Source organism: Maniola jurtina, chromosome 7, assembly GCF_905333055.1.
Source record: "Maniola jurtina chromosome 7, ilManJurt1.1, whole genome shotgun sequence".
Taxonomy (NCBI): domain Eukaryota; kingdom Metazoa; phylum Arthropoda; class Insecta; order Lepidoptera; family Nymphalidae; genus Maniola; species Maniola jurtina.
In genome coordinates, this window is record NC_060035.1 from 11,274,321 (window position 1) to 11,290,006 (window position 15,686).

The 15,686-nt window shown below is 40.2% G+C and overlaps 1 protein-coding gene across 15 annotated transcripts in view; it reads left to right on the forward strand.

The window, feature by feature from the left end:
• Positions 1 to 15,686, forward strand: part of LOC123866919 (cAMP-specific 3',5'-cyclic phosphodiesterase) — a 600,070-nt gene that overhangs the window by 516,793 nt on the left and 67,591 nt on the right. The window lies entirely within an intron of this gene.

A 15,686-nucleotide genomic window follows, 5' to 3' on the forward strand; every position in this document is an offset into this window, starting at 1 on the left:
ATGAGCTGATAACTTTCAAACGGCTTAACCGATTTTCTTGGATTATAGCTAAGAACACTCCATCAAGCCACCTTTCAAACAAAAAAACTAAATTGAAATCGGTTTATTAGTTTAGGAGCTATGATGCCACAGACAAATACACAGATGCACACGTCAAACTTAGAACACCCCTCTTTTTGGGTCGGGGATTAAAAATGCGCTAGTCTGTAAATGCAATGACTTTTCAAAGTGACGCGACGGAACATGGCTTTAATGTTACCTACCGCTAGTTATTCTAAATACATTGAATATGTTCTCCGAACTTTCAGCACGTAATTTATACAGATGCGTCGGTGAGTGACACTATAGATATTAGACAAGGTAACCTACCTTTTTTTAGGGTTCCGTACCTCAAAAGGAAAAACGGAACCCTTATAGGATCACTTTGTTGTCTGTCTGTCTGTCTGTCAAAATGTCGAAAAATTCCCGAGTACGGAACCCTCGGTGCGCGAGTCCGACTCGCACTTGGCCGGTTTTTTTTTTTTTTAAACATATTATTTTCTTTGTGGTAAATTATTTTGACGATTCAAAAGCACTTGTAAAAGTTTATTTGAATAAAAATCTATTCTATTCTATTCTTTGATAACTAATTCATAATGCGAATATTATATTGGGATCACATTGCGAAGCCTGATTTTATTTAGTTATTATACCTTCAGACTTCACACACTCGGCTTAGGTATATCTACATACAAACATGTAACAAAAAGTTCGCTTAGCAATGTTTCTTATTCGTGTTCTGTATTTGATTAATGACTAACCATTAATGGTTACAGAGTACAGACGTACAGATACTCTCTCATGTAAGTATGTTATTTTAGATATATTGACGTGGACGGATTGCCCTGATTTATCTCATGATTTGTAGCCGAGTTTAACAGCCAAACTATGTGATAACATAATAGTTCTTCCCGCGAGACGTCAGTGAGGTCTAGTTGCATGACAGGTGGTTAAAGTTGCGTTACTGTTACCGTTAAACTTCGACTGTGAAAAAAGCAAAATGTGTTACACAAATCAGAGTTAGTTAACTTTGGTCCAAAATTTTACTTATATGAATGTACTGGACTTATGCAACCCACTTTGCATTTTATTGGTGGCCAAAGTTTAACGGTAACCTTAATTTAACTCTAACTGGTTGTCATTCAACTGGACCGTAGAGTCAGACAAATTAAAACAGAGTCCCAGATTAAGCAATTTGTCTTGTCTTAACGCTAAGTAAATTCTTAGCTCAAAAACTTATGCTGTGTAGATCTTAGCCAATTGGGATGGAAATGTCACGATTGGACGTTGCACTGGTTGCACGCGAACACGTGGACGATTTGTAATTCAAGCAAAAGCCATTTTATGAAACATGTCATTACAGTAACTTGGGACTGCACTACACTGCATGTGCTTCGCAGTGCCAACGCGCAACGCCTTCATACAATTCTCTCATTAAACCCTCATTAGAAACTGTCTCGTTTGGTTTAGTGGCATAATATACCTATTATCCATCCATACTAATATTATGAATGCGAAAGTGTCTGTCTGTTTGTCTGTTTGTCTGTCTGCTACCTTTTCACGGTCCAACAGTTTAACCGATGTTGATGAAATTTTGTACAGAGTTAGCTTACATCCCGGGGAAGGACATAGGCTACTTTTCATCCGGAAAATCAAAGAGTTCTCTCGTGATCTTAAAAGCCCATCTGTTTAACCCATTTATGTGAAATTTGGTACAGAGGTAGCTTGCATTCCGGAAATTGACAGTAGTAACTTTTTATTCTGGAAAATCATCTTTGATTTTCCAGAATAAATAATAGAATAGACAAAGGTGCGGGCATCATCTCATCTAAAATAATAAAAACCGATCAAGTGTGAGTCGGATTCGCACACGATACGTGCCATACCATCGTACAAAATAATAAAACTATATACTTTTTAATTTTTTTTAATTTGCATGGCGGTAATTTTGAAATCTTTATTATTTGTTGTTGCAGTGGCAATCTGTGAAAATTCAACTCTACCTAGATATTACGGTTCATGAGATACAGCTCGCTGACAGACAGACAGTCGCACGTACAGCGAAAGCTTAGTGATAAGAACCCGTTGGCACCTTTCGGCTACGGAATCCTGAAAACAGTCACTTAACGTTTGAAACGCTCTTATGTATATACGAGCTGATGCCCGCGACTTTGTTCGCGTGGGTATAGGTTTTTAAAAATCCCGTGGGAAATCTTTGATTTTCCGGGATGAAAAGTAGCCTATGTATTAATCCATGGTATAATCTACCTCCATTCTAAATTTGAGGGTAATCCGTCCAGTCGTTTTTGCGTGAAAGAGTAACAAACATACACACATGCGCTCATACACACAAACATACACACCAACTTTCGCCTTTATAATATTAGTGTGATATATTAAAATAATGTTTGAGTATTCGACCGTGAGTGACATATAATTCATAATATAAAAATGGAAAATGAATTATAGGTATTTGATAAAATTATCTATAGCATAATACTTTTTAAAATATAAAATTAGTAATCACCTACCTAGCAACAAAAAACCAGTCACGTCCGGATAAAAACGCAGATTATAAGGGTATTACCGCAATTCAATCGGGTTTAGATACATTACCGGAAACATAATACACATATTATTTTTATTACAAACTGAAATCTCATAATACCTACTATGTCTAATCGATGACAGATTTTTCGCATATCTACCAGCTCATGTGATATTATAACGTGTGACGACATAATAATATACCTAATTTTGTTTTAACAAGTGTAAATTAAAAAATTATAACACCCCCGACAAGTGAAGGTTACAGTAATAACTAGAAAAGAACTGATAACTTTCAAACGGCTGAACCGATTTTCTTGGATTATAGCTAAGAACACTCTCGATCTAGCCACATTTCAAACAAAAAAATAAAATACGTTCATTAGTTTAGGAGCTACGATGCCACAGACAGACACACGTCAAACTTATAACACCCCTCTTTTTGGGTCGGGGGTTAACGAAAAGATCCTAACTTGGGTTGGATAATCGTTTTACGACACAAAGGCCTTTTTGACCTCTATTAAATCAAATCCTGAGCAGGCGCAGATTTTATGAATAAGTATTAATTACGAAGTGGGTATAAGTACATAATAACTTGATTTAATTGCTTCAAATAAATTGCCAATTATATAGAATTATGACGATAACAGACTCCAAGGATTCCTTTGAATCTTGAAAAGGTGAATCACATACAACGTCCGTTGCCGACAATACGTCGACCTTACTCATCCTGGACCTGCGTAAACACTACGCCCTTTTTTTTTTTTTTTTGTTGACGCTGGGGAATGCATTTACGCATCCCCCCCGGAGGGAGGGTATGTGGGACTCGCCGGCCGAGAGGCGACCGGAATACCCACTAAACCCCAGCGGCGCTACTGCGCGTCGCCTGGCGACTGGGTCACGGGAACGGCCGAAGCAAACAACCGCAACCCAGCCAGCGACGTCTGCCGAGACAGACCCTCCACTGGGGACCTGCTCGGTCCCCACCACCGCACCTCCGGGACGCACCAACGAAGTGCGTCCCCCGACCCTGGGACGCGCACGTCGCCCGTGTCCCGTCCTACGCTTCGTCCACTGTGCCCTCTGCTAGTCAGAGGGACACGCGGAGAAACCTCCCTCCTGCCAGGTCATTAGCCATAGCCAACAATATCTCCGAAGATAAATTATTAGCCATGTTACCGGGGCGCACCGGCCCGAACACTGCTCTTCCCCTCGGACGCATCCAAAAGGGACCAGCAGCATCCAGGCACACTGGGAGGTTACCTGGCTGGCGCCCCAAACACTACGCCCTACACGACTACCATAGTTTGTCTAAACGGCAATAGTACATTACAGTCCAGGCCTGAAACTAAGCGATTACAGGCCGAGTACCTAATAGTGGAAGGCCGAGACGAAGCCGAGGACTTCTCAAGTGATTTTGAAAGGACGAGGCGCCAGTCGAGTTCTTTTAAACTAAACGGGCCGGTAATTCGACTCAGTTTGTAAGGATCATTTTCATTGTACCAAAAAAAAGGGGGCAGCAGAATTCGGTCAAAAAGTTCGGTTCGGTCGGTGTTTTCTCATCCAACATAGACAGTGGGTTCACTGAGTAGATGAAACCACTAAGAAAAAGTTCGTAAGGATAGCAGAGACAACGAAACTATGACGTTAACTATTTATTAACCCCCCACCCAAAAAGAGGGGTGTTTTAAGTTTGACATGTATATCTGTGTATCTCTCTGTGGCATCGTAGCGCCTAAACGAATGAACCGATTTTAATTTACTTTTTACACTTGTTACTACATATCTCATTTGTCCTGTTACATAATTTATCAAACACGCTGATAAGGGAATCTAATACACAAATTTTGTTTTTCTTTTTTGGTTTTCCTGTCGATTCCGTTGTTATTGTTTTGCACTATCTGATAATAATAATATGTTTCGCGGTAAAGCGCAAGTAAAGCCTACGCCTGATTAATGCAATCGTACTGGGAATTCATTTCACGTCTATCTTATTTTATCGAAAAATCTTTGATATTATTGATAATATTATTGTTTTGACGCTGTTTGCTGAAATTTCACTTTCCTGTTTACTTTACTGAGTATGCTGTACCTAATTTTGATTAATCAAGGTTTTGTTTTTCACGAATTTACAAAAACTGTCGACCCATTTCGATCATCGATGTTTATGGATTAGCCTTTCCCATACAATTCAGTCCGCAAAAATACACTGGAATCTTACGTCATCGTCATTGACAAAGTCATTAAACTTTTGCAAATTCTATTGACTTTATGAGCTTTTTTTATCTTCGAAGGGCCTATTCATATACATCGATGATTTCGATTGCTATACATCGGTGCAACAATGAACATTTGGTAGGTAAAACAGCTCCCACTACAACCATGCAAGAACCAGGCAATTAAAGTTACGTATGGTTACCGTTAAACTTTGAATGTGAATGTGCAAAATGGGATGCACAAGTCAGCGTTTGTTAATCTTTAACCAATCTTTTACCTTTGACCTTAATCATGGAGGTACTTACACTAATTTGTACAACTAGCTTTGCTTTTAATTGGTGCTCAAAGTTTGAATTAACGGTAACCGTCAGTCTCCTTTTCATTTCAAGTACTGCACGCTGTATTTTGTCTGAAAAATGGTTGGACGGAACGAAATCTAAATCTTTAGTGTTAGTGCGACCATTCTGCGTTAGATGGCGCTACTTATGACAAGTTTCTCTAAAGAAAATCTTGAAAAACCCGGCCAAGTGCGAGTCAGACTCGCGCACTGAGGGTTCCGTACTCGGGTATTTTTCCAACGTTTTGCATGATAAATCAAAAACTATTATGCATAAAAATAAATAAAAATCTGTTTTAGAATGTACAGATAATATGATGCCCCACTTGGTATAGTTATCTTACTTTGAAAATTGAAACAGATTTTAATTTTTTTTTATTGATATAACCACAAATTCGCAGTTTTCAGATTTATTCCTGTACTTGTGCTAGACCTACCTACCTCCCCATGATTCTAGGCCGAACTATGGCAGAGTGAACTAATTATCGTAGCACTATGACTATGGTATGTAAATTTTTCTTTTTCTTTCTATTAAAAAATAGGTACCCACTACCAATGTTTCTACTTTGTAATACAACAATTCTAGGCTACACCTCCATTTAAGAGCTTCTTTAAATTTGCCTTTGTGAGACAACGTTTGGAAATCTTTCAGAAATCGTGACGAAACTATTGTGACATTCAATTAGGCACCTACTCACGAAAATTTGTTTTAACCTTACGTACTTACCACACATCAGTTCTATATTCACTTTTATACACCTAAGTCATCACTGTGTATAGAATTATTACCCAGGTACTATGAAAAAAGATGCTTACGGTAAATCACGGTGATAATTTGTTTTTGTCAGCATCAATTTGGTGTCTAGTGGTTTATTAGCAAATTCAAGTGATCATTAACTAGTGACGTTAATTAGGCGGCGGAAGGACAAATACAAGAAGTAGGTACATATTAGTAAATTCTTATAATCCATTCTTTAATATTATTATAAATGCGGAAGTGTGTCTGTCTGCTAGCTTTTCACGGCCCATGTTTAACCGATTTTAATGATATTTGGTATAATTGGACAAAGACTACAAAATATAGACAAAGACTCCTTTTTGATTTAGAAAATTAAAGAATTCCCACGGGATTTTGAAAAACCTAAATCGACACTGAAGATGCAGAGCTTTATCAATTTGGTACAAAGATAGCTTGCATCCCAAAGACGAAAATAGGCTACTATTATTATTAAAGCGTTCCCACAGGATTTTCGATAAACTGGAAACTAAACCGACGAAGTTGCAGGCATCACCTAGTTAGTACCTATCCATATAAGATTATCTCATCTGAACCGGTGAAAAGTGATTAATTCTTTTCTGGCGAATTGGTGACACTGAAACTTTATAAGTTGGAACCGTGTGAGAAGCGCTTCCAAGTTATAAAGTTGGAGATGTGTGATAATATTGTGTTTGAACGGTTTCCGATTTGGCACTTCAAGTAAAAATAAAATCACCTTGAAGTTACGAGATAAAGCAAACTGAATACTGAGCATTATTTACTCGCGCTCTTCAGAACCTTCTTATCACTCTACTGTCATATGTCTGCGACATCGTCTGCGTGGATTTAGGTTTTTTAAAAGTTCCGTGGGAATTCTTTAATTTTCCGGAATAAGAATATAGCCTGTTACTCACTAGGTCAACTCATTCTCTTTCTCTCTTTGTCTCTCTCTCTAGAGTATTTTGAAGATTCCGACCATGTCGTGCATATGTTCCTTTTATAATGTAGACAACATTATAAAAGGAACGTCTGAAAATTTTCAACTTTCTAGGTCTAAGGGTTTGGACTGGACGAAAATGAGTAGGTATGTCAGGACTTTTTTATGTAATATGCTTGTATTTTCGTGTGTTTGATGATTTCATCTGAATTTCGGTAAGTATTTTAAAAATCCCGGATTACCTCTTTGGTTTCCGGGATAAAAAAGTAGTCTATATTCGTCTCCAGGATGAAAAACTATCTGAATACCATATAGATGATGCCTGCGGCTGGGTTTGGATTTTTAAAAACCCTGTAAGAAATCTTTGATTTTCCGGGATTAATAGTAACCTATGTACTTCCTCAGGATGCAAGCTATTTCTGTACTCTCAAATCTCAAAACTCGGATGGGCCATAAGCTAAGCAATTCCTTCACAATGCATCCAATCCAAGCCCTAATTTGAGGTTTCAGGGGACCCGTGCCTTGTTTCTTTTCATGTAAGGATTAGTCAGAGCTCGGTCCGTCCGATTCGCTATATGTAAGCAAAAAATGTAAGGTCGGAAAAGAACCACAATATACCCAATTACCCATGCCTCTATAGTTCCTCAGTGGCCTCATATTGGTACAATAAATTGCTTGATAGTACCTAAGTAATTGTAGAACTGCCTCGTTGGTCTAATGGTTACCATGGATTGCGGATGACGATATCCTTTTCCTGGGTTCGATGCCAAGGGCCGAGCCATACCATCAAGCTATGAGAGAGTGAGAATAATTAAAAGTGCACGTAATATGTATGCGCTCATAGTACTTGCGCCCGTTAATAAATTATTTAAATTTATCTCGCGCAAATCGCTGATCTCTATGGAGTTTGGCCGCACTGGCCAAAATTCGATCGGTGTCATTAGTAGTAGATAGTAGAATTAATTTAGAGCATTTCTATTCTCTAGGCAAGTACCCGTTGGTCAAGGTCCTGGTTAAAAAAAACCTCGCATTTTTCAGAACGAAAAAATTCCATGTCTCTTTATTTGAAACGCTGATTAAAATGAAGTGCTTTTGAACAAAAAACGAGACAATCTGGAGCGTGACAGGTACTAATGAGCCGTCCTCTGAGTTCTCGATTCAGGACACTCACTGTCACTCGTTATTTCCAAGAACTCGGTATGTAGGCCATTGCAAAAGTTCGCAGTTTGCACGCAATTAGTCAACGTTACGCGGGACTTGATAGTGATCGCCAGAAATTAAGTGTTTCTTCACTTACAAGAAAGGTGATGAAGCAAAGTAGGCGACCTAGCGAAACATCTTTCGGATGAAGCTTTCGACTTAAGGCATTTTTACAGCGCAACGTCGAGATTAGCGAAAAACAAGTTGAGAGTTGGCGAGCAACGAGAGAAGCGAGTGAGTAGTCGAGATATTATTGTCGCTGGGCTATAAGCTGGGCATAATATTAATCCCTGTGCAAACTGCACGAGTATTTTGACTGCCAAGAGAGCGTTCATAACTTTTCGTGACAACCTGTAAACCAAACATTGCTGTCCTAATATTATATAACCGAAAATCAGGTTACAAATATAATTAATTCATTCAATGTTCATCGATCTGAAAAGAATATCTTAAAAACATTTTATCAATTAAGACGCCCTTCAGAAAAGTTTTGTTGGGGAAAATATTATTTCGTCCTACCCTCTCCTCTAAAAATTATACCTACTGTTTTTATTAATTTTGAGTAACGGACTGTGAACTTGTAAAACCTCTTTTATAAAATCCTTTAAGTTTTAACTTGGGGTCAAGCTAATTGTTTAAAATGTACTTTTAATATTTCCAACAAATTCGTTGGGGTTCAACTATTTTGAAACATATTTTGTTATATTTTATCCCAGTAACTTTCGTTCAAGTTTGCTTGTCTTGACTCTCCCGGTCTCCAACGTTGATTGATTGTGAACATCGATACACTACAACGTTAAAGCAAACGGAAATTCAGCAAATCAAGTTATAAGATTCGTCATTTACGATAATCTGTCAAATATTCACTTGTTTAATTTTTTATATATAAGGCTGGTTTTACAGTGACGCTTACCGCCCGCGCGGGTGGTAAGCGCGCGGGTGGTAAGCGCGGTGGCCGAATAGCCGTCAGCGCGGGCCATCCGTGCGACTATGTAACGATCCAAGAGACGCAAAGCTCGTGGCCCGCGACGCTTACCAACTGCGCTGGCGAAAGCGTCGCTGTAAAACCACACTAAATAACGAGCAAACAAACAGCCGGGTCACCTGATTTTAAGTGATGACCGCCGCCCATGAACATTTGCAGCACCAGAGGAATTTGTTGATTCGCCCTTTGAATAACTCTATGTTGAAATCTAGTGGGAACACCGCCGAAACCCACAGAACACAAGCTCACAGACAAACAGTTTTGGTGCAAACAAAACAAAGTTTTTACGAGTTATCAAAGTCGATAAAAATGCTTGGAATGTTTGTTTCTTGTTTTTGCTACTCTACTATTCTTTTTATCTCGGTAAATATTAGTTATCGTCTGTTTGCAGACAGGGCTATATGTTAAGACGAAGATCTAATGTCGTGGATTAATTTAAATATCTTATTTAGACGCTCTAGATAATTTGTGTCGAGGTTATGACGGTGATGAATCTTACTCGTGTTTTTTCGTAAGGTATTTTCCTAGTGCGAAAACAAACGTATTTCATGATTACTTTTATACTAATATTACAGACTATGTGAAAGGTGTCGGTCTGTTAATATTTCATGACCCATCCATTTAACCGATTTAAAAAAAATGGGCACAGAGTTCGCATCTCAAGGATGGCTTTTGTCTCGGAAAATCAAAGAATTGCCACGAGATTGTTAGAAAATCTAAATCCACATGGATGAAATCGTGGATCTAGAATGTAAATAAAATGGTTGTATATGATTGTTTTTACAATTAGGCACATTCCTAGAGGAAGGAAGATTAATTTATTAAAATAAAGAACTACGGCATACATTTTTGCAGACACGGAAACAGATTCAATTCTGTTAGTATAGAAACCTAAATAGAATGGAGTTTTATAGCTTTAATCTAAACATGGAGAGCCAATTCTAGTTTTTAGAGATCTAGCACATTACAGATATATTTTCAAAACTTGATAACATTTTGTACAAAAGGTCCATATTATTTAACCAGGACAGCTGTAATAGGCCTAACATGTTTATTAAGATTTAGAGGAAAGTATTGTCCTAGTTTTGTAATTGCAGTCACATATTATCTCAACTGACTATTACAATAGTTTTATGTCATAAACTTCCGCACTAGACCATAAATTATAAAACTTCCCATAAATTATATAATTTTCTTTGTATATCAATAGAAGTGTAACCTACTCTACTAATTCACAACCCTGTTTCTATTTCCTCTAGCTCCTTATGTAATGTGTATGTTTGCGCTTGGTATTTGAAGAAAAAAGAGAACTTTTGATATATTGGTTTAATCAAACTAATTAGCGATTACAATATGCGAATTTTGAAAAACAACGATGGTATTCTATATAAAACGAAAAGCGAATTTTGAATGTCCATTTGAATTGACGTTTTGAAAAAGTCGACGACACAGCTACGTGGACCAATCAGGTTGGCCCACGCCCGCGGTCAGCGTTCCGATCTACGACGCCGCAACATGCCCCCGGCCTTGGAGCTCTTGGCTTCCAAGACTGTCCTCATCAGGGTCGACTAATGGGCAGATCTGTGCATAAGCTCGCCTCACAAGCCCGGATGCAGTTTGTATTTCCGCGACTCTTGAGATTCCATCCTTCCCAGGTATGTTTCTGATGACTCGTCCGAGATGCCATTTCAACGGCGGGAAGTTGTCCTCTTTGATGATGACCATAGTGTTGGGTTTGAGGTCTTGCGTGTTTTGTCTCCACTTCGTCCGTGTTTGCAGCTCGGATATGTATTCTTTCGACCAGCGTCTCCAAAAGTGTTGTCGAATTTGCTCCACCCTCTGGTACCGATCGAGTCTATGCGTGGGCGTATCCACCAGGTTGTCGTAGGCAGGTGCGGTGAGCGTACGGCCAACCAGGAAATGAGCAGGACTAAGAGGAAGGAAGTCGTTAGGATCAGAAGACATTGGGGAGAGGGGACGAGAATTCAGGACAGCTTCAACTTGTGCTAATACTGCGCTGAACTCTTCGTATGTGAGATGTGCGTTACCGACCACGCGGCGAAGGTGGTACTTGCACGACTGTACTCCACGTTCCCACAGTCCACCAAAGTGGCTGGCATACGGCACTATGAATTTAAATTTAATTTTTTGTTGATTTGCGTATTCAATAATGTCAGAACTACAGCGTTCTAAAAATTGCGCGAATTCGTTTTTAAGTCCGACCATGGTGCGGCCATTATCAGACCACATTTCAGCGGGTTTTGACCTGCGTGAGACAAAGCGGTTGAGTGTGAGACAGTACGCTTTAGTAGTAAGATCACTCACCAGCTCTAAATGCACAGCGCGCGTAACGAGGCATATAAAAATGCAAATATATGCCTTTGTAGTTTTAGCTCCCCTGTCTTTTCTGGTCAAAACGAACACTGGGCCGGCATAGTCAACGCCGCATCGAAAGAACGGAAAAGTGGGTGTAATCCTCTCGCTGGGAAGATTTCCCATCAGAGGGGTAAGTGTTTTACCCCGCAGGCGCTTACACACCACGCAGTCGTGAACTACCTTTCTAGCGAGATTTCTGCCTGCGATTGGCCACCAAGATTCACGAAGGTGAAAAAGAAGCGCCTGCGGAGCTGCGTGTAGCAAGGATTTGTGTTCGTGGCGAAAAAGAAGAAGCGTGAAATGATGTTTGCCTGAAAGTAAAATTGGGTGTTTTTTATTATAGTCGAACTCTGAATAGTCCAACCTGCCGCCAACTCGCAACAGTTTATTGTCATCAATAAACAGATTTAATTTACTTAAATTATGTTTATTTTTTAGCGCGCGATTGTTGGCTATTGACTTGTACTCAACTGGAAAAGATTCCAGTTGAGACAGCCTAACCAACAAGTTGTCGGCTTCTCCCAGTTCATCGACGGTAAGAACGCCCGACCGCTTATTAAGTTTATTGCGCGTATTATGTAAAAACCGTAAAACATAAGCAGTTGAGCGTCTCAGCCGGCTGAACTGAGAGAATCGTTGGAAATCGATAATAAATCCATCTTCAGAGCTCGACCTATCCTGGGCTACTAACGCGGTGACGTCACTACCCTTTATTTCAGGTAAGTCATTTGACTGGTCTTCGTGCGTGTAAAAGGGAGGTACGTTTTCACAGTCAAATTCACTGTCACGAAGGAAGGCTGGCCCTTCCCACCACAAATTAGACGAAGAGAGCTCCTCGAGATTCACAACCCCACGCGAAACGAGATCAGCTGGGTTCTCCTTCCCGCTTACATGACGCCACGGGAGATCCTTCGTCAAATCGTGAATTTCTATCGTCCTATTTTGAACGAACGTTTTTAACAATCGTGGCGGCATGCGCAGCCAACCTAAGACAATTGTCGAGTCCGTCCAAAATATTACGTGATCGAAGTTGCAGTGAAGTGAATTGCGAACCTTGTTATAAAGGCGAGCACCCACTAGAGCACCGAGAAGCTCTAACCGTGGGATGCTGACGGTTTTTAGCGGTGCAACCTTCCCTTTAGAACAGAGCAATTGCACTTTGACCGTATTAGCGCTTACGGTCCTTATATAAACGCACGCGCCGTACGCGGTTTGAGAAGCGTCGCTAAAAATATGCATCTCGGTAGATATAGGATCAATATCCATGACATATCGAGGAACACGTATCGTTTTTAGGATCGACAGCGAAGCGAGAAACCGGTTCCACTGACGCGCGATGTCAGTAGGTACGATGTCGTCCCAGTCCAATTTTAATAACCACAACTGTTGTAATAACATTTTTGCAGTCAAGATGAACGGACTTAAAATCCCCAGTGGATCGAAAATTTGAGATGCGTATGATAGAATTATGCGTTTAGTTATAGGTTCATTCCTAGACTCAAATTCTGTATTGAAATAAAATTCGTCGCTGTCATTAAGCCAACCAATACCTAATGTTTTGTGATTTGTATTTTCCGCGAGTATTTGCTTAGAAGCGCACGACGATGACGTCATCTCGGGTTCACACGTAAAATTGAAGATCCACTTGCGTAGTGGGAAACAACCAGCTTGCAACGTCTTGGTTGTTTCTTCGCACAATTTTAATAATGTTTCTTTGTCGTGAGAACCCGTGATCATGTCGTCGACGTAAAAATCTTCATTGATAATTCGCGACACTTCGGGATTGGTTGCTTCGCATGCAAGTTGTTTTAGGCAGCGACAACTTAAAAACGGCGCGGACGCGGTTCCGTAGGTGACCGTGTTGAGTCGATAGACACCGAGTGGCTGCGTGGGTTCGTCGCGCCAGAGAATCAGCTGAAGATCTCGCTGCTTTTCATCAACAAGGCACTGTCGGTACATCTTTTCGATGTCTGCGCATGCGACGTACCGATGTTGCCTGAAGCGCAATATAATTGAAATTAGGTCGCCTTGGATAGGCGGGCCTACCAACTGTAGGTCATTATAGCTGATTCCCGTGCTAGAAACGGCCCCAGCATCGTAAACAACTCTAAGTTTAGTAGTCGAATGATTTTCGCGAAATACACCGTGATGCGGCATAAAATAATGAGGGGTTCCGTAGGTCGAAACGCGAGTCATATGACCTAGGCTCTCATATTCATGAAGAAAATCTGCGTATAATTTTTTGTAAGCGGGCGCGCGTTCTAACCGCTTTTCTAACGCTAGGAAGCGTCGTTCCGCCTGTGGAAGTGATTCGCCCAAAAGATCGGGTGATGACTTAAGAGGTATGCTAACAATAAACCGTCCCTCGTCATTGCGCGTCGTAGTACGAGTGAACAGTTCTTCGCAAGCACGCTCAGCATCCGTGCGCGTATCCCGATCCCGAGGCAGCTCCTCGATCTCCCAGAATTGACGTAATTGCGTGTCTATCGATTGCGTGAAATTACACTGAATAAGCCTATCGTTGCGCGTATTAAATACGATAGTTCCCGATATTATCCAGCCTAAATGCGTATTTTGTAAATAAGGTCCGTTAGGTAACCTTATATTACCTTCGTGTATTAATTCCCAAAATATATCTGCGCCGATTAAAATATCTATTTTTCGAGAATCAAGAAAATGCGGGTCTGCCAGCTGTAAACTATTAGGTATACGAAACTTCGCGCGTTCATAATGTACAGCGGGCAACGTACTTGAAATTAGCGGCAATATGAAACAATGTATTTTAGTAGTGTAGGTAGATATGCGCGATTTAATCTCAATGTCGCATGATTTCGTGCATTGCGTCACTGAATTACCTACACCTCTTATTTCGTGAGTGGACTGTAAGAATTCTACCCCTAGTTTTTTACTAAAGGCTTCGGTTATGAAACTCCGTTCGCTTCCGTTATCTAATAATGCATTTGCGAGTAAATAAACATTATTTCGAGTTCGTACTTCGATTAGCGCGGTGGACAACAAAACCGGTTGCAAAGAACGATGTGTGCGTTTATCGTTACTGTGTGCATTATTTGCATAGCACACTGCATCCGCGGGGTTGAGGAGCGGCGCGGCGCCGCTCGGGAGCGACACCGCGCGAGCGCCGGTCATCAGTTGCCGATTATTATCGAATGACGAGTGCATTGTTAGGGAACCGTTAGTGTTACCTATCGTTTTCGTATCATCCGGGGGATGATTTAAATCATCCGAAGGATGAATTAGGGAATTATGCTTTTTAAAACAACGACGGCAACCGCCAAATTTGCAAAATTCAGCAGTATGGCTACTACTTTTCATGCAATTTTCGCATAATTTCCTATCGCGAAGAAACTTCAATTTCGATTCCAAATTAGAGTCAATGAATTGTGAACATGCGTAAAGTTGATGAGATCCATTGCACATAACACAGTTTTTAGGCGCGGAGTGACGTTCGTGTGGCTTAGTGCTAGAAACATTGCATTTTGTGGATGATTTCATTCGATCGTTTTTCGTGTATTTTGATTCTTTATTAATTTGTGATGAATGTAATGTTTCTAGCATGTCCGCCCGATTTTTTAGGAAGTTAATTAAATCATCAACCTTTAATTTTAACTTGGAATCGTTATTGTTAGTTATCAAAGTGCCTTTATGCTGTTCCCACTCGCGTTCCGTTGTTTTGTCTAGCTTAGACACAATTATAAAAATAATAAGCGTATCCCAGGAGTCCACCGGCTCCCCTAGGATCTTTAATGCGCGTATGTTTTTTAAAATTGTGTCACTAAGTGTTCTTATTGCCACTGGGGACTCTTTACTCAATGGTTGGATATTAAATATTGTTTTTATGTGATTTTGAATTAATAGTCTGTTGTTATTATACCGGTCGAGTAAGAGTTCCCAGGCGACAGAATAATTACTAGACGTGAACTCCAATGCGTCAATAACCAGCTCGGCACTACCCTTCAGGGAGGACTTTAGGTAGTGGAATTTCTGGATGGTGTTAATTTCATCTGAATCGTGTATCAGTGATTGAAATGTATCCCGAAATTCCAGCCAGTGTTCGTATGACCCATCAAAGGATGGCAAAGTTATGGTAGGTAATTTTACAGATCGTAACTGACTATTTTCGCATGTTTTCGAACAAGCTGTGACCTTACTACTGCTACTGCTGCCACACCTATTTGATAATAACTCAGCCTGCGACAATGTACTATAGTAGCAGTCCTCGAACTGCTCTCTCTGAGTTAATTGATCATCTAGATCAGTTTCGCTGACACAT